Source organism: Chiloscyllium plagiosum, chromosome 5 (assembly GCF_004010195.1).
Source record: "Chiloscyllium plagiosum isolate BGI_BamShark_2017 chromosome 5, ASM401019v2, whole genome shotgun sequence".
In the NCBI taxonomy this organism is placed as follows: Eukaryota; Metazoa; Chordata; class Chondrichthyes; order Orectolobiformes; family Hemiscylliidae; genus Chiloscyllium; species Chiloscyllium plagiosum.
In genome coordinates, this window is record NC_057714.1 from 43,589,947 (window position 1) to 43,616,181 (window position 26,235).

At 40.7% G+C, this 26,235-nt stretch overlaps 1 long non-coding RNA gene across 2 annotated transcripts in view; it reads left to right on the forward strand.

Moving 5' to 3' along the window:
* Positions 1-26,235, forward strand: part of LOC122549837 — a 49,219-nt gene that overhangs the window by 16,771 nt on the left and 6,213 nt on the right. Inside the window, exon 2 of one of the 2 annotated variants that reach the window (XR_006311678.1) lies at positions 17,170-17,349. The exons of the other annotated variant lie outside the window; for it this stretch is intronic. This is a non-coding gene — a long non-coding RNA (uncharacterized LOC122549837). The remainder of the gene's footprint in view (positions 1-17,169; positions 17,350-26,235) is intronic. 2 annotated transcript variants of the gene reach the window in all.

Genomic DNA, 26,235 nt, shown 5'->3' on the forward strand with positions numbered 1-26,235 from the left:
AATGTTGAAAAAGATCAATATTTTTATATCATTTTCATCAAATAAGCATCTCACTATTCCAAATTTAAATCTTATTTTGGTTAAACATAAGAAACAGAGGTGCATTCCTAGTCATGGGTTAATATCTTAATTACCTAGTCAGGGGCTGCTGAATGAGTATATTGGGCTTGTACTCATTGGAGTTCAGAACAATGAAAAGCGACCCAATTGAAACATACAATATTTTAAGAGGAATTGAAAGAGTAAATACTCCAGCAAATAACTCACTTCCTGACTCCTGAAAATCTGCCCACCATCTACAAGGAGTTTGATGGAATACACCCCATTTGCCTGGACGGGTGCAGCCCCACAACACTCAAGAAGCTTGACACCATTCAGGAGAAAGCAGCCCACTTGATTAGCACTGCATCCATAAGTATCCACTCCCTACATCACCAATGCTCATTAATGGCAGTGTGTTACTATCTATCTACAAGATGCACTGCAGAAATTCACGAAAGATCCTCAGGCAGGACCTTCCAAATGCACTACCACTTCCATCTAGAAACAAGGGCAGCAGATATATGGGAAAATCACTACCTTCAAGTTCCCTTCCAAGCCACTCACCAGCCTGGCTTGGAAATATATTGGTGTTCCTTCACTGTCACTAGGTCAAAATGCTGGAATTTCCTCCCTAATGGCATTGTGGGACAACTCACAACAGGTGGACTGCAGCGATTCAAAAAGGCAGCTCATCAGCACGTTCTCAAGGGCAACTAGGGACAGGCAATAGATGCTGGCCAGCCAGCTATGTCCACATCCCACACAAAAAAAAATTTAAAAAGTAAAAGTGGAGAAATCATTTCCCCTTGTGGAAGTGTCTAGGACCAGAGGAAACATAATCTTAAAATAAGAGGTCACACATTTAAAATGGTGATGAGGAGGAATTTCTTCTGTCATAGAGTAGTGAACCTGTGGAACTGTTAAGGCTAGATCTTTAAGTATTTTTAATGTTGACTCAAATAGATCTTTAATCACGGATTTTAGGGAAAAAGCAGGAAAGAGGCATTGAGAATTATCAGATCAGCCACAAACTCATTGAATGGTGGAACAGACTCCACCAATATCTTACTTCATCAGATAAGAGCCATCGTCTTGGAAGCAGTATTTTGGCATGAATAGAAATTTGGCTAACGGGCAGAAAACAGTGAGTGGGAATAATGGGTTCTTTTTTAGATTGGCAATCTTGGATCAGTGCTGGGACTGCAGCTAGTTACAAATATATTATTGACTTCATGGTAGGAAACAATATACTGTACTCACATTTGCAGATACCATAAAATAGGTGGATAGGCAAGTTGTTGAACAGTTTACATAGAGATATCGACAGGTTAAGTAAGTGGGCAAAAACTTGGCAAAGAGTATAATGCGGGAAAATGTGAAGTTGTTCATTTTGAAGAGAGAATAAAGAACAAAGAAAAAATAAAATTACTGTACAGGAACAGGCCCTTTGACCCTCCATGCCTGTGCCAATCCAGCTCCTCTATCTAAACCTGTTGCCTACTTTCTAAGGATCTGTATCTCTCTGCTCCTTGCTCATTGATACATCTGTCTAGATACATCTTAAATTATGCTATCGTGCCCGCCTTTACCACCTCTGCTGGCAACACATTCCAGGCACCCATCATCCTCTGCATAAAGAACTTTCCATGCATATCTCCCTCAAACTTTTCCCCACTCACTCGTGACCCCTATTAATTGAGTCCCCCACTCTGGGAAAAAGCTTCTTGCTATCTATCCTTTCTGTACCTGTCATGATTTTGTAGACCACAATCAGGTCCCACCTCAACTCCATCTTTCTAATGAAAATAATCCTAATCTACTCAACCTCACTTTATAGCTTGCGCCCTCCATAACAGGCGACATCCTGGTGAACCTCCTCTACACCCTCTCCAAAGCATCCTTTTGGTAATGTGGCGACCAGAACTGTATGCAGTATTTCAAATTTGGTGGAACCAAAGTCCCATACAACTGTAACCTGCCCTGCCAACTCTTGTCCTCCATACCCCATCTGATGAAGGAAAGCATGCTGTATGCCTTGTTGACCACTCTAATGAGCTGGGTTGCCACCTTCTGGGTAATGGATCTGAACACTCTGATCTGTAGACAGAAATGGAGAAAAATTGCCAAAAGCTGCAACACAAAGGAAATTGGGTGTACTTGTTCATGAAAGACAGAAAACTAGCACACAGATGTCGCGGGGAATCAGGAAGGCCAATGGAATGCTGGTCCTTATTTCAAAGAAGCTGGAGTATGAGGGTATGCAACTGTACAAGGTGCTGGTGAGACCACACCCCCTTATTTAAGGACAGATATCATTTCATTGAAGGCAGTGCAGAAAAGGTTCACTATGATGATCCCACGTATGGAGGGATTGACTTATAAGCAAAGGCTAAATGGTTTGGACTCAACTCATTGAGTTCAGAAGAATGAGAGGTGATCTCCTTGAAACATAGAAATTCTTAAGGACCTTGATAGGGTAAATGCTGAGAGGATGTTTCCCCTCATGGGAGAGTCTAAGACCGGGGAAATAGTCTCAGAATAAAGGGGTGTCATTTTAAGACTGAGATGAGGAGGGAATTCCTCTCTCAGAATGTTGTGAGTCTTTGGAACTCCTTGCCACAAAGAGCTGTGGGTGCAGAATCCTTGTGTATATTTAAGGCTGAGATAGATGCATTCTTAATCAGTGAGGGAATCAAGGGTTATGGGGAAAGTGGTTAGGAGGAATGTTGGATCAGCCATGATCCTAGTGAATGTTGGAGCAGGCTTGAAGGGCTGAATTGTCCACTTCTGCACCTATTTCTTCTTCTTCCTTCTGGTCCAGCTTGGTATGTACTTGAATATTTGACTCTCGAAGTACTGAAGGAATGAATATGGGTTTAGTAGACAATGAATTGAGACAGAACCAAAGTTGGGCAGTGTTGAAGAGGTGGACATAGATAGAGACATAGAAAATAGGAACGGGAGTAGGCCATTCAGCCCTACAGGCCTGCAGCACCATTCAAAATGATCATGGCAGGTCATCAAACTCCCTACTTTGTTCTGGCTTTCTCCCCATACCCTTTGATCCCTTTAACCTGAAGAGCTATATCTAACTCCTTGAAAACTTCCAATATTTTGGCCTCAGTCACCTTCTTTGACAGAAACTTCCACAGTCCCAGTGAAGAAATTTCTGCTCACCTCACCCTTGGTGACCCTTAAACTGTGACCATTGGTTCTAGATTCCATGTTCATCAGCAACATCCTTATGAGGACACTGCAGAAATGCTTCAGTGTGATTTGGACAATTTGAGTGAATTTTAGGTGGAATTAGTGATAGTATGCTTATTAGTGGTAGACAAGTCTGTTTTAGATGGAATTAGTGATCACATTAATATTAACAAGAAAGCTAATCTTAGGTTAAATATGATGTGAAAGATTGTGAACACATTGTTTTAATTTCAGTCTGTTCATCAAACATAAGAACTTAAGAGCAGGCAATAAAGATTGTTAAGGATACAGTCATTTGATCTATGACTGACGCTGAATATTATTATTTAACTTTTCTTGTACAATCAATTGTTTCTTTCAACAAAGTACCATATCCTGAGTTTCCCAACACTTTTCATCTCTGTCATCCTTAGGAACCAGTTTCACACTTTCAGTGCCTTATTTGTGAAAGGATTGAATGTAAATTTTTATACTTTATTGAATCAGAGCCAATTCCACTAGTTACAGAGAAAATGGGCAATGTTACAAAGATGAATCATATTTAATGGCTGGGATATCCTAACCAGGCCTGAAAAATCTTGTTCCACCCGAGTGAGTTAAAATATACTTCCTTACCTTTAAACAATTTGCAGTTCCTGGAGAGGAGTGTTATGAACATGCTCAGGAATACACAAATCCACCAGTGAAGAGAATTGGTTTGGAAATGATGTCTGCTTTTACAGTGTGTTATGTTCTGTGATTTAATGTCCTGCTTTACCACCAACCACTTTGTAATCTCTCCCCTTTTAGGAAATGCTGCTGCAAAAAGTTAGGTTTGTAAGGAAAATGGGTTTAGGGTGGAGGTTGGTCATAGGATTAGTGTGTCAGTTTGGTGGGGCACTTGGGTGACAGGTACATTAGGCCCAGGTAACTAGGTTGCTGGGTAGGTAGGGTGCCAGGAAGGTATGGTCTCAGATTCCATAACAGCATTGGAATGTACTTCCAGAAGCCAAACTGTTAAGGTCCACTAATCTTGATGTTCCAGCATTCATTTAGGCCATGGATAATTGTGTTTCAACTACATTTGCTCAACTTTAATCTGCACTTCTTGAACACTTATCTAATAGAGATCTATCAATCTCAGTCTTGAGCATATGAAATGACCTTGTATCCACAAGGTGTGAAAGAATTTATTATAGATGTCCACAATTCTTTGTACAAATATGTTGCCTTATTTTATTTCTGAAAGGACCAACTCCAATATTTAAGTAGAGATACTTTTTGAGAATTGTATATGGTGTACTGTCATGACGTGAGGATTAGTTAATAGACAGAAAACAAATGACTTTTGAGTATCGGAGTTGGGAAGTCATGTTGCGGTTATACAGGATGTTGGTGAGGCCTCTTCTAGAGTACTGTGTGCAGTTCTGGTTGCTCTATTATAAGAATCTGGAGAGGTTTCAGAAGAGATTTACCAGAATGTTGCAGAGAATGGAGGGTTTGAGGTATAAGGAGAGATTCAACAGGGTAGGACTTCATATAGTGGAGAGTAGGAGGTTAAAGGGTGACCATATAGAGGTTTATAAAATCAAGAGGGGGTCTATGTAAGGTGAATAGCAGGTTTCTTTTCTCAATGGTGGGGGTTTTCAAGACTCGGGGACATATTTTGAATTTGAGAGGAGAAAGATTTATGAAAGACATGAGGGGCAACTTCTTTTACATAGAGAGTGGTTCGTGTGTGAAATGAGGAAGTGGTAGATCCAGATACAATTACAACATTTAAAAGATATTCGGATAAGTACATGAATAAGAAATGTTTGGAGGGATATGGGTTAAGCACAGGTAGGTGGAACTAGTTTAGTTTGGGATTATGGTTGGCATGGACTGGTTGGACGAAAAGGTCTGTTTCAGTGCTGTATGACTCTATGACTATAAATGGGTGCTTTTGAGATTGCGGACTGTGACTCATGGTGTATTGCAAGGATCAGTGTTTGGGCTACAAATATTAACAATTTATATCAATGATTTGGAGTGGAGAACAAGTGTAATATTTTCAAGTTTGCTGATGACATGAAACTTGATGGGAATGTGCATTGTGGGAATGCAAAGAGACTTCAGCTTGATGAGATAATTGAGTGGTCAAATACTTGGGAGATGAAATGTGATATGGTAAATTAGGAAATTATTCACTTTGCTAGAAAGAACAAAAATCCAGAACAATTCTTAAATGGGGAGAGATTAGAAGTGTTGATTTCAAAAACAAACTGAATAAGTGTGCTCATAAGTGATTAGAAGTTAACATGCAGGTGCAACAAGCAGTGAAGAAGGCAAATGGTACATTAGCTTTAATTGCAAGATGATTTCATCAGAGGAGTGTTGATATTGCATAGAAACTTGATGAGCACTGTGCAGAGTTTTGGTCTCCTTATATGGGGAAGGATAAACCTGTCACTACAGAGAGTAAAATGAAGGGTCACTGAACTGATTGCAGGGATGACAGGATTATTGTGTGGGGAGATCTTGAGCAGAGTGGTATGTATTCTCTAGAGTTTAGAAGAATGAGAGGTATTCAAATTGAAACACACAAAAGCGTTACAGGGCTCAATAGGTTAGTTACAATATCTTCCCCGTGGCTGGGAGGACTAAGCAGCAGGGACCTAGTCTAGAATAAAAGGTGATCATTTAGGACTGAGATTAGGAGAAATTTCATCACTCAAAGTGATAAATCTTTGAAATTCTTTATTTGAAGCTTAGACGTTCATCATATTGAGAGATTTTGTGATATTAAAGATGTTAAGGGATATTGGGAGAGTGCAGTAGAATGGTATAGATATAGATCAGCCATGTCTAGTTGAAAGGCAGAGAAGGCTTGAGGGGCCATGTGGCCTCCTCTTACTCCTATTTCCAGTGCTCCTAAATGCCCATGTTGCTGCTTATGTGAAATTTGCTGCCATTAACACAATCAGCTCCTCAGTGTCACTAGGGTGCAAATCTGTTTCTGACCATGAGTTCATTCCTCCACTCACTGTATGTGACTTATTATTCCATTCCACAGACTGGAATGGAACTTAGTATCATTTAAGTAGAACAAGAGGTTGATTCAATAAGCCTCATTTTGAACCACTGTTTCTTCTGAAGCTAGTTTCCGCACCTTGTGTTTAAACCTATCAATTTCTTTCAGCTAAAAGACATTCCTGAAATCAAGTTTTAAACAATCAACACTCATGAGAACTTTCCCTTTTGTGGTAGAAGTCTTTATTTTAGAAATCTAAGTCTAATTCTAATCCAATACAAACACAGGAATGCATTTTCTACAGCTTTTTAACAAACTATGCAACTACCTTTTCCCACATGTGAGCAAAAAATATGAGTTGTGTCACTGCTAAGGTACACAGCAGATTCATTCAAAAAATGCATAAACTCTCAATTGAATAACACAGCCATGCATAACATAGATTACACTAAAGAATAAAAAAATCTATTTTGTTAAAGTAATGGAAACTATTCTAACAGAGCGATAGAAACCTGTATCAAGGCTGATAGACAAGTTATATGCACCATTGATTGCACTTCTGGATTGAGAAAATGATGACGAAGTTAATATCTTTGGTTTTCCACTTGGAATCACACTGGAGCTTTCTGGAGCCAGACTGAATGCATGGCTGGAACACCTGCTTTATAAATGTAACAGGTTGGGATTTCCAGTCAGGGAGTGAAGAGTCACTTGATTCCACTGCACCAGCGCAGACTAAAGTGACAAGATACAGAGAGGATCCTACAGTGAAATCAACAGTAACTCATTCGCTGTGTCCAAATCATGGAGTTGCAGCTTTTCACCATGACCTGCAGCATTTTGCTGCTGCTGGCTTCACAATTCAACGTGGCACAGAGAACAAATCTTTCACCGTATCCAAGTATGAAAAATGGAGTTTAGTTTCATTCGTTTTAAATAGCAATGATTACCAGCATTTGTTGGGCTAGAGAAACAGCATTAGAACATGCCTTTTAAAAGGAAAAGCCAAGCTTTTAAGAATCAAAGATTGGTATTGGATTTTAGTTGGATAATCAGGTTTATCGCTACTTCCTGTAGTAACAACAAAGAGCTGCAGCTAGAGGATTAGGTATTTACTTTTAGCCTTGTTGGTAAATCAGCAGAAAAGAAAAATACACAAAACTGTGGCATAGTCTTTTTAATCGTTCCAAGATTGGGCATTTTAGGGATGGAGAACATTTTCTGCCCTCTTGACGCCAGTTATTATCCTCATCCTTTTTTTATTTTTGATTCATTTGTGGGACGTGGGGATCATTGGATAGGCTTGAACTTATTGCCCTCCCAACTAAACTTGAAGAAGTGATGGTGAGCTGCTTTCTTGAACTCCTACAGTTTGTTTTGTTTATGTGTCTGTGCAGTACTGTTAGGAAGGGAAATCAGGATTCTGACCCACGGACAGTGAAGGAATAGCAGTATAGTTCCCAGTGGCTTTGAGGTGTATGGTGATGTTCCCATACACCTTTGCCCTTGTCCTGTTAATGTAGGGTGCCGTTGAAAGAATCATAACAGACAGGCAGGAGGCTGGAAGAACATAGCAGGCCAGGCAGCATCAGGAGGTGGAGAAGTCAACGTTTTGGGTGTAACCCTTCTTCAGGACATGGCAAATTGCTGCAGCACATCTTAAAGATAGTCTATAGTCATGCCATTGTACTTATCAGCAGTTGCACACCCAGTCTCGTCCCTCAGAACATGATTAGATCAGTCAGTCGTGCTGCTAATGAGCTAATTGTGGTGATGATGGTGAAATCTCCAACCAGGAGATCTCCATACATTCTATGCCCAAGCTGCCCTTGGTGTATCTTCCAAGTTGTGTTCAACATCAAGATGTTTTGATTCATTGAAGGAGACTTATTCAGCAGGAGGATTCCTTATCCAAAGTCATTAAAGTTGAGGATTCCGAGGAAATATCCCTTCCAATTGCATACTGTTGTGAATCTGCCCTCTGGTGGGACAGGACATATTCTGCATGATGGAGGGGTCCAAGACAATATCTTTAGGGTATTATTTAATGACTGTGACTATGGTTTTTAGAGCAGCCTATGGAAAAGCTCTCAAAACCTTTACACAAGACACAGCTGTTAATAAGGAGGATATTGGACTGCAATGTCTATCTTTCTTCTTTCTGATGCCAATAAATTAAATTAGATTAGATTCACTACAGTGCGGAAACAGGCCCTTCGGCCCAACCAGTCCATACCGACCCTCTGAAGAATAACCCATCCAGACCCATTTCCCTCTGACTAATGCACCTAACACTATGGGCAATTTAGCATGGTCAATTCACCTAACCTGCACGTTTTTGGATTGTGGGACGAAACCGGAGCACCCAGAGGAAACCCACGCAGACACGGGGAGAATGTGCAAACTCCACACAGACAGTCGCCCAAGGCTGGAATTGAAGCTGGGACCCTGGTGCTGTGAGGCAGCAGTGCTAACCACTGAGCCACCGTGCCACCATGATGCCAGGTGTTCTGTTCGATTTTATTGTAATTTAAATTTTCTGCAGCAGTTCGATACAAATGAGTATCTTGATAGGTTATGTCAGCTGTTAAGAGTCTACCATGTTGCAGTTCTGAAGTCAGCTATGGTCACCACCAGGTAAGGACAGCAGATTTCCTTTCTGAAATGGTATTTGTGAATACAATCTGAGAGTTTCATACTACCTGTAATTACACTTCCTTTTATCCCAGATTGAATTAGTTAATTGAAATTAAATTCTTCCATTTTGCTGTATGTGAAACTTGAATTTTTGCTCATGAACTTTAAACAATGACTCAATATTACTTGTACAGTAATATATTCACTGTGCTCCCTTCCTGTGAGAGCTTATTTATAATCTGCAAGCAGGTGGGACATTATATCTACTTCAGTTCTCAATGACAAGATACTTCGACTAGCTTAGTCAATGTTATAGAGTCACATCAGCACAACTCTGTAATTTTCAGCCAATAGATTGTTCACACTTTAGAGGAGAGTTCCTGTTAATTATTTGTAACTTAATCGAGTCACTACTCCCCCCATCAATAGCTCATAAGTTACTGGCTTGACCAGGGCTTGCTGTGTAGGGACAGACTGCTTCTGAATCTAAACAGTCATGAATGGTGCTGAACATATTGTGCAAACACCAGCAAATATCCCCATTTCTGACGTTATGGTGGAGGGAAGGTCATTGACAAAGCAGCTTAATGTGGTTAGGCTGAAGGCACTACTCAGAGGAACCTCCTATAGTGGCGTCTTGGGGCTGAGATAATTGACCCCCCCGCAACCACAATCATCATTCTTATCAACCAGCAGGATTTTCCCTTTAATTTCCATTGACTCTAATTTTGTGAGGGACTTTTGATGTCACAGTCAGTCAAATGTCAAGATTGATGTCAAGGGAAGTCATCTTTGGATCTTGAGCTTTATCATTCAAGTAGCTGAACTGCAGAGAAACAAAGCCAAGGCTCGAAATCATGAGCACCAGGGTGGGGACTGGGGTTGAGCAAGGAAGTCGGGTTTACCTTGTCCTGATTTCAGTCAGATTCATACAGCACGGAAACAGACTCTTCAGTCTAACTAGTCCATACTGGACGTAATCCCAAACTAAATTGGTCCCACCTGCCTGCCCTGGCCCATATCCCTCCAAACGTTTTCTATTTATGTACTGATCCAAATGCCTTATAAATGTTGTAAAGGTGCCAACATCCACCACTTCCTCAGGAAGTTCATTCCACATGAGAACCACCCTCTGTGTAAAGACATTGCCCCGATTTGTTTTTTAAAGTCGCTGTTCTCCCATCATTAAAAATGGACTTCCAGTCTTGAAATCCATCAGTCTCGGGAAAAGACAACTGCCACTAAACCCTACATACATCGCTTATGATTTTATAAACATCTATAAAGTCACCTCTCAATCTCCTACGCCCCAACCAACTTTATAACTCAAACTTTCCATACCAGCAACATTCTGACTTCTTTGGTAGGGCACATTCTGAATTTGTACTCAGCAGAATTCACACGGACATGAGGGTCAGAAAGGAGTTGCCTTTCAGCCTGGGAATTTCTTGCCCTCCCAGACTGCTGTATGCATAGGAGGGTGAGGAGGGGAAGGGTAGGTGTTTGAGGAGTTCTATATATGTACATTGACCCATCAACTCTGCTTCAACAACAGGCCCATCAAGCTCAGCAACTCACTCTCAAATTCTGCCATACTCACTCGCCTATTCACCAATCCACCCTCATTCACTCACTTAGCAATTCATCCACACTCATTCATTCACCCACCTCACTCACTGTCTCACAAACCTGTCACTCATGTATTCATTCAATCACCAACCTACTCACTTTCACTCATTCATTCATTCATTCATTAGCTGGTAACCACCACTCACTCAACAATCTGCTCTCACACACAGCAGTTTGTTTTTCATTCACTCACTGATCTACACTCACTCAAAGTTTCACCAACCTGTTCACGCACACTCTCAGTTTTTCATTCGCTCATTCACCTACTCACTGATAAATGGTTAGTCACCAATCCACCCAATCACACTCACCCAGCAATGAACCACTCTTCATGATCTCTCTGTCTCTAGCTCCTAACCTCTAAGTCCATCCCTTCGCACTGCTGGTCTGACTGTTATTTTTATCTCCGAACCCTGGAGGGAGTTCAACCCCTACATTCTAACCAACCAACTAGCAGCATGAATCTTGTTCCTCTCCCCTCAAGCTAGTCCTTTGAATCCGTTTGATCTGGTGCCACAGACTCTCTGCTGTTAATGTAGGCCTTGGACCAGGTTAAATAAAGTCACATTTAATTGTTTGCTACTCTTCCACTCATAGATTGTGTGTGTCTCTCCTGTATTTAGGGATTTATGAGGGGAACCAGTGGTAATGTCACTAGACTAATATCCCAGAACCCCACTGAGTGTTATGGGCACGAGTTTGAATCCTAAAATGATGGCTGCTGAAATTTGAATTCAATAAAATTCTGGAATAAAAAGCTCACCTTAAAGTATCCATGTAACCGTAGTCAAAAGGAAAACAAAATCTGGTTCACTAATGTCTTTTGCAGAGAGAAATCTATCATCCTTACCTGGTCTGGCCTACATGTGACTCTAGACCCACAGCAATATGATTGCCTATTACATGCCCACTGGCAAATTAGGGATGGACAACAAATACCTTAACCAGTGACTCTCATGCCCATGGACAAAAGAGAAAAAAAATACTGTGGCTAGGTTCACTAATGAGCCTATCAGTAACAAATGTATAAGGGAATTGGCCTCTAAGTGGAGGTACAGATCCTTGCAAAATGATCCATGTAGATTTAATTGTGTTTTGAGGAGAAAGTGAGGTCTGCAGACACTGGAGATCAAAGCTGAAACTTTATTGCTGGAACAGCACAGCAGGTCAGGCAGCATCTAGGGAACAGAAGATTCGACGTTTCGGGCACATGCCCTTCTTCATGCCATTCCTGAAGAAGGGCATGTGCCCGAAACGTCGAATCTTCTGTTCCCTAGATGCTGCCTGACCTGCTGTGCTGTTCCAGCAATAAAGTTTCAGCCTTAATTGTGTTTTGACCAATGGTCTAGCAGGCTTCCTTATGACCTATAGATTTCCTGTTGTGCAAGACTAAGTTCAAATTGTTTTTAGTAATGCAGCTTTATTTTCTTTATTAAACACTATAGAACTGGAATAATGTGTTGTTCCTTTATAGCATTATAAGTAGGGAAATTATTCCATTCACTATCAGTTTTGTGATTATAGTAGACCATAACGTGTCATGTGTCTTTTTCTAATACCTTTTAAGACTTTTTAAACTTTTAAAATATTTTGTTAAATAACTTTCTAATACAAACTCCCCTTCAAACTTCAGTGGAAAAAGCTATTTCTGAATCATGCTCCAGTCATTCTGTCTCAGTAGGCTTTCTAATTATTTATTTTACCCAATAATGTTTCTTCAGCTAGTTTCTGAACACAATAAACACACTTGCATTGTGACATTCACATGGGAGTCAGGACTTCCTACAATTGAAGATTTCCAAGACTCCATTAGCTTCATTAACTCTAGTCACAGGTTTTATCCTTCTAGCTACTAAGAGGTGGAATATTCCTGGTCTGCTCCAAGTTCTGTGACCTGCAGTTATCATGCACAGACTATCCCAGGGTATTTAATTGGATGTTTAACTAAACTTAATATTGGAATAAGTATCATTGTGTTTGCTTATTGAATATTGCTCAATAAAATGTCCCACTCAATTGATTGGCTATAATAGTAACAATGCATGTGATATAACTTGTAGACACAAGTTATACAATTTAACCAATGGTCAAAATGAAAATTATCTTTCATTAACTAAAAAGTCTGAACTCCAGTTAGTTTCATCATTTCCAGCACATGCATTGCACTTGTTGCTAGTAAAATGTACAGGTCTCTTAAAAGTAGACATCTGATATCTGGTCATTCGAGGGTAATGTTCCTTCTTTGCGGAGTGTTGCTCACATGGCACGTCCCATTGCTCCAGTAGTTTTTGCTGATCCGTTTCCATTGCTTGGGAATGGTGGATTGCTGGAATTGATGGCAGTTCTGTACTCTGTGCCAGTGGTGAGATTACAGCTTTCTGTAGTGAAGCCACAGATTTTGTTGTGTGTGGAGGCCGATGAGTGCATTAATACACCTGGTTGTTCATGTTCACTGCATACAATTAGTTATTGAAAATAGGTCCCAAGTTTTGCCACGTGAACTAAGTTGAGAGTAATGAATGTTTGCACAATGACTTGCTCTCCACTGCACAGTTTTATCAAAGTGAAATTCAGCTTTCTGTTACTTCACCTGGATTTTGTCACTTACACCTACTATTCCTACTGCCTTTAATAACTTTCTCCTGAGGGAAAAGTGGTTTGACACCAGTGTCACATCAGTGTTTGGGTTGAATGGTTTCAGGAAATGTATTTTTTTACATAAGGCCTTGTATAAGTTTTGTTCAATTTAGTCATGATTTTTTGGTGATTTTCATTCTGTATCAGCATTTCCAGTTGATTGGAAATGGTGTTGAATTGATCTACGGATGTAGATTCTCCAACTCTTCATAAAGCACTGCATTCTTTCCACAGATTGAGGCCATTGCCTCATATCACAATTTTTGGAATATTCTAGTAACTAAATGAGGTATCAGGCATTTGACAATCTCAGCATCTCCTTCTCCTTTGATGCTGCCTGACCTGCTGCGCTTTTCCAGCAACAGATTTTTAATCTCAGCAGTAGTCAGGTGAGTGGTTGTAGAGATATACAGCATAGAACCAGGCCCTTTGGCCAATCATGTCTATGCTGACCAACAAACACCAAATGATACGAATCTCATTTACCTGCGCTTGATCCATAGCTTACTATGCCCTGACATTTTAAGTGCTCATCTAGATACTTCTTAAATATTGGAGTATATCTGCCTCCACCAACCTCTCAGGCAACGCATTTCATATCTCTACCACCCTCTGACTAAAAATGAAATACTCAAATCTCCTATAAACCACTTACTCCTCACCTTAAACATGTGCCCAGTGTTTTATACATGTCTGTCATGGGGAAAAGATTCTCACAACCTACCTTGTCTACACCTCTTATAATTTTGTACATTTCAATCAGATCACCCATTAGCCTGCTGTGTTCCAAGGAAACCAAAATCAACCAATCCAGTCTCTCCTCATAACACAGACTTTTCATCCCAGGCAATATCCTAGTTAATTTCCTCTACACCCTTTCTGAAGCAGTTATGTCCTTGCAATAGTGCAGCAACCAGCACTATACACAGTATTCCATCTGTGGCCTAACCAATGTTTTATAAAGTTGTAACAAGACGTTCCTGCTTCTAATATCTATGCTCCAGCTAATGAAGGCAAGTATCCCTTATGTCTTCTCCACCACTCTGTTTACTTGTGCTGGCACCTTCAGATACTTGTAGACCGTGGTCCCTTTGTTTCTCAGTACTCCCTAGAAACCTACCATTCATTCTGTCTACCATTCCTAATGAGACCGCCCAAAATAAACCACCTCACACACATCAGGATTAAATTCCATCTGCCATTGCCCTGCCCAATTTGCTAGCTGATCAATGTCACATTGCAGCCTGAGACCATCCTCCTCATAATCAACAGCATCAATTTTTGTGCCATCTGCAAATTTGCTAATTATACCTTCTATATTCACTTTCAAATAATTAATGTACATAACAAACAGCAAGAGTGCTAATACCGATCTCTGTGGTATACTGCTGGTCAAAGGCTCTCTATCATAAAAACAAACCTCCGCCATTACCTTTTGCATCCTACTTACAAGTCAATTTTAGATACAGTTTGTGAACTTGCTTTAGATCCCATAGATTCTTACCTTTTGGACAACCTTCCATGCGGGACCTTGTCAAAGGCCTAATTGAACTGCATGTAATCTGTATCAACTACACTACCCTCAGCGATATATTTAGTCACCTTTTCAAAACACTTACTTAAATTAGTCAAATGGGATCTCAATTCAACAAATCTGTGCTGACTATTCCTGATCTATTACCACCTTTCCAAGTGTTGATTAATCCTGTCCCTTGGAATTTTTTTCAATAATCTCCCTACCACTGGTGTCAGACTAACAAGTCTGTAATTATCTGGCCTATCCCTTCTTGAACAAAGGAATCACATTAGTTGTCTTCCAGCATCTGGCACTTTACCTGCAGCCAGCAAAATATTAAATATCTCTGCCACGCCCCAGTAATCTCCTCCCTTGTCTTCCATAGCAACCTGGGTTACATCTTATCAGGCCCTGAGGATTTATGCACCTTTATGCCCGCTGAAATATGTAATACCTCTTCCTTATTAATCTTGACATGCTCCAGAGCACCACCATCCCCTGAAGTCTCCAGCCACCATGTCTTTCTCCTTTTGGAAGTACAGATGAGAAATAAGACCTCACCCACATCACCTGGCTCCATGGAAAGATTTGCCCTTTGGTCTCTAACAGACCTCTCTCTTTCCCTGGTAACTCTCTTAGTCTGAATATACTTGTACAATACTTTGGGTATTTTTTCCTAATCCTAGCTTCTAAAGATATTTTGTTGCCCCTCTTTGCCCTCCTAATTTCTTTCTTAAGCAACTACACTCTTGATACTTTTGAAGGTGATGGTAACAACAAAATCAGTCCTCATGAGAATGATGAGATCCGTTCTGAGCGTCATTGTTGATCTCTCTTGGATGTCATGTGTTATAAGCAAATCTTTAGCTTGATTAGTTTGGTATTTGTAACAAGCACTGCAGTGGTTCATGTGGTCTTAATCTCATAGCTCATATTTGGCCCATTGAGCACTCATCTTGCTTTCCTCTGACAGAACTTATTTCCTTTAGGGCATAGATGTGCTTCAGCATCTCTTTTCTAATCTCCTAAGGGATAATGATTCTATTTCCATTCTGCTATCTTAGACTATCACTTTATCCCTGAATGTCCACTGCTCTCTTCACAAAACAGGTATGTCCTTTTTGCTTTTATCATGACCTCCTGTAGCCCCTGGAGATTTGCATCTTGTTGTGCAGTTTGCTTGTTTTGAGTAAGATACTTATCTTTCTGATTCTATGTCTCTGCTGGGTTGATGACTTTCAGAACATGTTAAGGTGTTGCTTCACATTGGATCTTAAAGATTTCTCATTCTGTCTTAGCATTCTCAACATTTTTTCACAGGGAGTGCAACTCCATACAGCATGGAAACAATTGTCCATCTGCTTTCTTTGCATGTTTTTCACATCTGGATGGTTTCTCCGCTAAATAAAAGATATTATTTGTACATGTTTTGAAGCAGTCAGAAGCCATTGGAGGATGGCCTTTTGAAGTAGCTTGTTGAGGGTTATTAGTCCAAGCTTTAGACTTGATTCAACTGAGTTGTATGGATTAAACTTATTATCTTCTTTCTGGAACCCCAGATCTTCTTTCCTCCTTTTATATTGGACTCTTAGCTTCACTTCACCTCTTGGGATGAGTATCATTTCACCATGTAGCCTCACCCTTACTTTTCAGGCCTTTATTTTTGGGTCATAATTTTCAGCCACTTTCACAAGTCTGTGACGTTCATGAGGTTATACAAAGAAACAGTCCTTGCATCCTGCGCCTTAAGGTCAATGTGTAGTTAATTAGCAGATGTTCTATCCATTCCACAATATTTTCCATCTGCAGTTTATTTTCACAATGTTTCCTTGTTTTGCTCTGAGAATATGGACAACTGCAGGACTGTTTTCAAAAATGTCAGTGCCCTGCTAGTACTTCATCTGAGTAACTATTTTTCTTTAGCATGTTGACAAGTGATTTAACAATGGTGAAGAGCAGCACCACAAGAAATTCATCCTATTTATGTCCCAAAGCCTCCACATGTGCACTGTGCCTCTGAAGTCACTGGTGGTGATCAGAAGCAGGAACCCAGCTGATTTTCTCCTTCCCAGCTCAGGCAGCTGATGCAGTAATAGCACACTTGATGTTGTATGAGCAAAGGACAGCCACAACTTTTGTATTCTGGAGATACGTTTGCTATTTAAATGATGTCTGTCCAGGGGAGTGGTGGGAGTGGTTGTCAGGGGTCCTGCTGTGCAAGGGATCAGGGAAGGTGTAGGTTAGGGATGTGTGGCAACTTGGGGTGTTAACATATATTTACCCAGGATTTAGACTCAGTTCTTAATCAACTTTTAATTTATGACTTTGGAGGTCTCCAGATGAAGTGGAATTGTCCATTGGAATCTTCAATTTTCCAGGAAACATTAGTGGAATCTAATGGGTTTGGATTTACATCATTTCATGTTTCTAGACACCAATATATTTGTTTACTAGTTCACGTATTAAGGCGTTTCACAGAAGTTACTTGCACCAATTTCTATTTTTCTAGTCAATCAAGAAGTCTGCCTGCTGATACCAATCAAAGGGCCCTGTAAGGCCTCAATCCGTCGATATTTTTACAACATAATTCTTAAGACTTGTGACTATTTCAAATATAGTGGCTGTGGGGGGAATGGAAACAACTTTCGCACTATGCATGAATGTGCGCTGTACTGCCAAGGAGCCAACAGTAAGTTTACGTGGAAGTATTTTTTCCTGTTATGCATTGGGTAGCTCTAAAGCAAGTTAGGAAAAAGAAATGTGACAGGAAGGGTGTGAGTTCCTGCTTATCAAAACAGTTTTAAATAGTGCGTGAATACTTGAAATACAAAATTGCACAACTGAGACCTGCCAACTCCCCAGTAGGAGAATCAAATGTGATTTTGTATTTATTCTCATGCTGAATGGAAGTTTGTTAAGGCAAAATTTGAATATTCCCTGCTTTTGAAAATAAACTCTTGGGAAAATATTTTTGAGATCCTATAGAAAATTTTACATCTTCACTGAACACACATTTCCAAGAATGGCTTCAAATTTCGATTATTTCAATTCATTCATCAAACTCTTATTCCACTCCACCCATATTGATGCTACCAAAATAATATTTTTACTTAAAGTGCTTTCATGTGACAATTTATAAGAAAAAAACTGTTTTCTTTGTCTGTAGCATTTTAATTTTTATCTTCTTTGTAGACATTTTTCCTACATGAGGTAAGCGCTATAAAAACACTCCATGTGGGATAGGATGAGGAAGAATGCTTCCCCCTAGTAACCACACACCCCACCTCCTATCCCACCCAAGCTAAACCTCTTCCCTGGGAACAGTCTCCAACTTCCCCACCCCCTTAACCCCTCTCCCAGTCAAATACCACATCACCCCTCACTGATCAAGTGTTGGTATGTTTCAAATCCAACACCTGCTCGTGTTCCCATTCTGAGTTACCTGCTTCCAACCTGGACGTACACCTGCATTGGAATGCTCCTTGCCTGGTGCCACATCTGCTAATCACTTCAGGATAGGTTCCCTTCAAAAACAAAAACATGTTGATATCTGAATTTCCCAAGCAAAACACTACCCTGATTTTGAAAACTCGCCCTTTGGAATATTAGGGACTTACAAAATAGGACAGTGTTCTTTAACTTATCAGCAAGCCTGGTTAGAACATATCAAATCTTACTTCTGCTTGAAACTAGTGTCAATGATGTCAGGCTGACTGGCAGATGGCTAGCGAGGGCTACATCATATCATGGAAGTTAAATACAATGGAAAATATGGCTAAAGCCACCTTCCTGTTAGCATGGTTTATATTGTGGTCATGTGCTATTGAGCCAACTGAGGTACCTCGAGTGGATTCCTGCCACCAATCCTTATTAGTATTTCACTAAGTTACAGTAAGTATCCAAGCATGTAATTCTGGGACTGCAAGCTGTTAGTTCCTGCCAGGAATGTTTATATCCTGATAACCAGAATATATCTCATAGGTGTATCAACACCATGAAGAGTAATCTCACCATCATAACTGGACCAGTATTGTTCAGGAATCCAGGATCCTGATTTGATTTTTGCACTTGTAGGATGCAAATTGAGCCCATTCTCCATGTCCACAATCTAAGCCCACCTTTAAACCTGTTCCAACAATGTTTTTGTCTCTGGGAGATGTGCAAAGGTAGTGGTTAGGTTTTCTTCTCAAGTGGCTAATTAGTTGTAAAATCAAATAAACATTGATTAGTTTAATTTATGCAGGATTGATATTTGAGTCATAGAGTCATGCAGAACGGAAACAAACCTTCGGTCCAACTTGTCCAGAAATCCCAATCTGATGTAGTCCTATTTGGCAGCATTTGGCCCATATCCCTCCAAATGCTTCCTATTCATATACTCATTTAGATGCCTTTTAAATGCTGTAATTTTACCAGCCTCCACCACTTCCTGTGGCAACTCATTCCATACATGCATAACCCTCTGTGATAAAGTTACCCCTTGGGTCCTTTTTGAATTATTCCCCTCTCATCTTAAACCTAGGTGCTTTAGTTTTGGACTCCCACACCCTAAGAAAAAGATCTTGGCTATTCAACCTATCCTTGCCCCTCATGAGTTAATAAACCTCAATAAGGTCACTCATCAGTTTCTGATGTTCCAGGGAAAAAAAGCCACAGCTTATTCAATCTCTCCCTATAATTCAAACCCTCCAGAGCCAGCAACATCCTAGTAAATCTTTTTTGCACCCTCTCAAGTTTTGTAACATCCTTTTTATAGAAGGGTGATCAGAATTGTATGCAATATTTTATAAGTGACCTCACGATACCCTGTAGAGCTGCGACATGCTATGCCAAGTCTTATTGTTAATAATGTTCTGAGCATTGAAGCTAAGGGTGTCAAATGCTGTCTTCATTACCTGCAACTCCACTTTTAAGGAACTATGCACCTACACCTCTCAGTTTTTTTGTCTGGCAACCCTCTCCAGGGCCCTACCATTAACTGTATAAGTCCTGTCCTAGTTTGCCTTACCAAAATGCAATATCTCATATTTATTTAAATTAAACCTCCATTTGCCACTTCTCAACCCATTGGCCCATCTGATCAAGGTCCCATTGTACTCTGAGATAATCTTCTTCACTGATGACTACACCACCTATTTTGGTGTAACCTGTAAACTCACTAACCCCATCTCCTTTATTCACATCCAAGTCATTTACATAATGACAAAATGCAGTGGGACACTTTAATAACCTTTTAGGCTGTCAGTGAAGCGGTGAAATCAGCCCCTTGCTGAGGCAAATGGGTTTTGAAACTCAGCGATACATTCAAATTACTCCCATCAATCTGAGAAACCCTGGCATTTGTAATCAATGAAGTCCATTGAAATGAAAAATCAGATTTTTTTTCAAAGTTGGCTCTGATGCATTTTCCAGTTCGAGCAAACAGCTTTTCAACCAATAAAGTGGAGCAAGTGGTTATATGACTCTAACTTTCAATATCAGGGCATTGTTTTCAAAGATAAAGATATCTGAATATTTAAATAACACTTTCATTCACTACAGCTGTGTGTCCGAGTATAAGTTTTATGCTGTTTTGAATGCATTATGGGACTGGAAGAAAATCAGTGCATCTCAATACATAAACAGTGTTGGCCAATGTAATGGGCAATTAATCTACTCAGGAAAAACATGCAATGCTGAGTACAATTATCAAAAAATATCTAAGTTGAAATATTGCAACAGAAAATGACATTTAAGGTTTTCAAAATATTTCACACTGTTATGATCGTAATACTGTAGAAATCAGATTCCAAACTGAGTATCTCCATTGCTATTTCTCCCAGAAATATAAAACTACAAAACTATCACTATCACTGACTGTCACTGACTATTATTGACTGTCACTGACTGTCACTGACTATCACTCACTGTCACTGACTGTCACTATCACTGACTGTCACTGACTATCACTCACTGTCACTGACTGTCACTATCACTGACTATTACTATCACTGACTGTCACTGACTGTCACTATCACTGACTATCACTATCACTGACTATCACTGACTGTTACTGACTGTCACTATCACTGACTATCACTATCACTGACTGTCACTGACTATCACTGACTGTCACTGACTATCACTGACTGTTACTGACTGTCACTATCGCTGACTGTCACTGACCATCACTCACTGTTACTGACTGTCACTATCACTGACTATCACTGACTGTCACTGACTGTCACTGACAGTCACTGACTATCAATGACTGTCACTGACTGTCACTGACGATCACTGTCACTGACTGTCACTGACAGTCACTGACTATCAATGACTGTCACTGACTATCACTGACTGTCACTGACGATCACTGACTGTCACTGACTATCACTGTCACTGACTATCACTGACTGTCACTGACTATCACTGTCACTGACTGTCACTGACTGTCACTATCACTGTCACTGACTGTCACTGACTGTCACTGACTATCACTGACTGTCACTGACTATCACTGTCACTGACTGTCACTGACTATCCATTGAACCTCAAGAAAAGGTCCAGCCTTTTTCTTGAATTATGAAAATAAAAGACTTCTTTCAAGCCGGAAGACTCTGCAAACTCCAACTCCTTCCTGATATGAAATTATTTTTTCTGAAACGAAATGTGATTGTCTTCTGACCATTTGTTTTTCTGTAGCCATTTAGGTTTTACCTTGAAAACATTTTATAAATTAATTCACCAGATATCTTGCTGGCCATTTGACACAGCTGAGGCTTTCTTGGAAGAAAACGTTTGATTTCACTGTTGAAAATTAACTTGCTGACATCTTAGAAAGAAGTCACCTCCATATAGCTGAAAACTATAATCTATTTTCCACTACTTCAAAATTCAAATTCCCAGATAATAATTAAAAACTACACGCCAACACATGTTAGGATAAGCTCAATTCCTTATCAGGCTTGACCCAGTGGATATGAATATTCAGTGATGAGTGAGTTTTTTTTGTAGGGCTTCCAAAACTAACATGTGCACAAAAATTATGGGAAGGGGTTAATTCAAGTTTCCTATAGATCTCACAATGTTATCTCTAACCTCCATAGGAAATGCATGTGGTGTCACAATCAAAGACCTTCTGACCTCTGAAAAGGCCAGAAAACTGCGGTGCAAGGATATCTGCCATTATGCTTCCTTCTGCAGTTGGGTGTATAATTTAACTCCCTTGCACTGCAGTAAAGTGCTTTGCATTGTTTTATTATTATATTACATTGAGGTAAGCTGTCATAGTCCCACAGATCCTTATTTCAGAGAATCAACAAATTCATGGTCAGACGGCAGACTTAGCATCCAACTTAGGTTAGACCCTAGCAATCAGAGGCCCAATCATAGGCTTTAATAAACATACAGATCTGCAGATGCTGGAACACTGAAACAAAAACAGAGTGTGTTGAAGAAACTCAGCAAGTCTGGCAGCTTCTGTAAAGAGAAAAGATGAGTTCAAATTTTGAGTTCAGTGACCCATCATTAGATGGTCATGTCATTCACACTCCTCACCATCCCATCTGTTTTTGTCATCTGCAAATCTGGCCAAACTACATTCATTTCCTTCATCCAATTTATTGATATATATTGTAAATAATAATGGCTGCAGCAAAGATCACTGTGGTACTGCACTCGCAATAGGTTGCCATCCTGAAATTTCTCCCTTATCTTAACTCTGTCTTTTGTTTCAAAATCCCTCCCCCTTTTCTTTGTCCTATCTTTTCCCAACACCCCATGACCAAGGCCTACAAGCCTTCCATTTCTTCCTCTCCTGCCAACCCAACCAGTCTCCCTCCACCCACACTCTCATTGGTTGGTGGAACTGGTCCTCACCCTCCACAACTTCTCCTTCAAATCCTCCCACTTCCATCAGACCAGAGGGGTAGCCAGGAGCACCCTCTTCATAGAAAATGTGGAACAGATCATCATCAGCAGTTACAACAACACCATTCCCTACTTTTCCTCTGCTACATCAATGACCATATCGGTGCCATCTCATGCTCCCATAAGGGAGTTGAACAGTTCATCAACTTCACCAACACCTTCCATCCTGACCTTAAATCCACATGGACCATTTCTGACACCTCCCTCACCTTCCTGGACCTTTCCGTCTCTGTCTCCGGTGACCGACATAATATAGACATCAAACCCATCGACTCCCGCAGCTATCTGAAGCACACCTCATCCCACCTGCTTCCTGTAAAAACACAATCCCTTACTCCCAATTCCTCAACCTCTGTCATATCTGCTCCCAGGAGGGACAATTCCACTCCAGGACATCCCAGACGGCCTCCGTGTTCAAGGATCACAATTTCCTCTCCCACATGATCAACACTGCCCTCCAGTGCAACTCCTCCACTTCCTGCACTTCCAGCCTCAAACCTATCCCTCCAACCACAACAAGGATAGAAGCCCCCAGTCCTCACCTTCCACCCCACTAATCTCTGGATGCACCACATCATCCTCCGCCACTTCCAGATCCCACCAGCAAAGATATAATTCCCTCCCCAACCCTATCTGCAATCCACAGAGACCATTCCCTCCACAACTCCCTCGTTAGGTCCATGCCCCCCATCAACCCACATTTAACACCCAGTACATTCCCCCTCACCTCCCTCCAAGGCCCGAAATAATATTTTCACATCCATCAGAGATTTTCCTCAACATCTGTTGCTCTTGATGTGGTCTTCTCTATATCAGGGAGACAGGACGCCAAACCAGGGAACATCTCTGGGACACACGCACCAAACAACCCCACCACCCTGTGGCCAACCACTTCCATTCTCCCTCCTACTCCCCCAAGGATAAGTTCTAGGCTGCCTCCACCGCCAAATCAAAGCTACTCATCAACTGGAGGAAGAACGTCTCATCTTCCACCTCGGGGATACTTCAACCACACAGCATCAACATCAACTTCATCAGTTTCCAAATCTCCCCTCTCCCACCTCATCCCAGATCCAACCCTCCAACATGGCACAGTCCTTTTGATCTGTCTAACTGTTCATCTTCCTTCTCACTCATCTGCTCCAGCCTCCCCACCCTTCCATTTATTTCTCAGCCCACTTCCTGGTGAAGGGCTTATGCCTAAAACGTTGCCTCTCCTGTACCTCGGATGCTGCCTTACCTGCTGTGCTTTTCCAGCGCCACACTTTGCAAGTCTATATAATACCCAATCCTGCCCTGCCTTCCTGTAGATGTCTGCCACAACAACATCATTTCACATGGCAATTTGCACCTGCAATGCACCAATCTTATTTACTATACTCTCTAAGTTGACATTATTACAATGTAACCCTGATTTTGGAAAGACTTCGTTTCTCTCTTACTCTGACTTCAGCTATTAACTTATTATGTTCTACTGCTATTTGCCTCTGAGTATTTTGTATACCTCAGCGTTACTCTGTGATATTCTGTCGTAGTTGCCACATCCCTGCTGATTTAGTTTCAATCCTCTCCAACAGCACTAACAAAACACTGTGCAAGAAACTCAATCTTAACTTTAAGTGCAATATGTCCAGTTTGTGCAGCTGTCATTCGCCCAAAGCTAGTCCCAGTGTCCTCAGAATTTTTAGCTGTACCTTGTGCACCATCTTTTCAAGTTAGATTCATCATCATTACCTTTCTATTCCTGTACTCAGCGACATAATTATGGGTGAAGTGCCTGATGACTGGAGGGTGGCTAATGTTGTACCTTTTGTTGAGGAAAGATTGTAAGGAGAAACCAGGGGACTATGGACCTGTGAGTTTGACTTTGGTTGTGGGTATATTTTTGGAGGTGATTATTAATGTATGGACATTTAGAAGCAAAATTAATTAGGGATAGTCAGCATGGTTTTGTGTAAGGAAAATCATGTCTCACAAATTTGATTGAGTCTGTTAAGGAAGTTACCAAAGATTGATGGCAGTGCATTAGATGTTGTTTATTTGGATTTCAGTTAAGCCTTTGGCATGGTAGACTAACTAGTAAAGTTAGGTTATGTGGGATCCATGAAGACCTAGCTAATTGGATACATAATTGGCTTAACAGCAGGAAACAAAGTAATGGTGGAGGGTTGCGTTTGAGACTGGGGGCCTCATGGATTGGTTTAGGGTCCTCTTTTGTTTGTCATTTATATAATTGATTTGGATGAGAATATAGAAGCCATGGTTAGTAAGTTTGCAGATTTCACCAAAATTGATGGCACATTAGACAGTGAAGAAGTTTATCTAAGATTACAAATGGGTCTTGATGAAATGGGTCAATGGGTTGAAAAATGGCAGATGGAGTTCAATCTGGATAAATGTGAGGTATTGCATTTTGGTACAACAGACAAGGTCAGGGCTTATACAATTAATTGTAGGGCCTTGGGTAGTGTCTTGAACAGACTGACCTGAAGTTGGAGGTACATAATTTGTTGAGGTTTGCATCACATATGGAGAGTGTGTTTAAAAAGGTGTTTGGTATGCTTGCCTTCATTGCTCAGTCCTTTAATTATAGAAGTGGGAAATTACATTGAGGTTGTACAGAACATTAGTGAGGCCTTCTGGAATATTGTGTCCAGTTCTGGTCACCCAGTTAGATGAAGAACATGATCAAGTTGTAGAGGATTCAGAAGAGAATGATCAGAATGTTGCTGGGTGTGAAAGGTTTGAGTTATAAAGACAGGCTGGGACTTTGTTCACTGGAGCGCAGGAAGTTAAGACACGATCCGATAGAAATTCATAAAATAATGAGAGGTACAGACACAGCTAATCGTAGTTGCCTTTTCCTGCGGATGGGCGATGTCAAGATTAGGGGGCAAATTTTTAAGGTGAGAGGAGAGAGATTTCAAAAAAGATATGAGAATTTTTTTTACAGAGGGTAGTTCACATGGAATGAACTTCCTGTGAAAGTGGTGGATGTTTAAAAGGCATTTGGATGGATATATGAATAGGAAAAGTTTGGAGGCGTATGGGCCAGGAGCAGGCAGGTGGGACTAGTTTAGTTTGGGATTATGTTGGACATGGACTGGTTGGACTGAAGGGTCTGTTTCCATGCAGTATGACTCTATGACTCTATGTGACATGAAAATAATAGAACATAGAACATAGAACATAGAATAGTACAGCACAGAACAGGCCCTTCAATCCACGATGTTGTGCCGACCACTGATCCTCATGTATGCACCCTCAAATTTCTGTGACCATATGTATGTCCAGCAGTCTCTTAAATGTCCCCAATGACCTTGCTTCCACAACTGCTGCTGGCAACGCATTCCATGCTCTCACAACTCTCTGTGTAAAGAACCCGCCTCTGACATCCCCTCTATACTTTCCTCCAACCAGCTTAAAACTATGACCCCTCATGTTAGTCATTTCTGCCCTGGAAAATAGTCTCTGGCTAAGGACTCTATCTATGCCTCTCATTATTTTGTATACCTCAAGTAGGTCTCCTCTCCTCCACCTTTTCTCCAATGAAAGAAGTCCGAGCTCAGTCAACCTCCCTTCATAAGATAAGCCCCCCAGTCCAGGCAGCATCCTGGTAAACCTCCTCTAAACCCTCTCCAAAGCATCCACATCTTTCCTATAATAG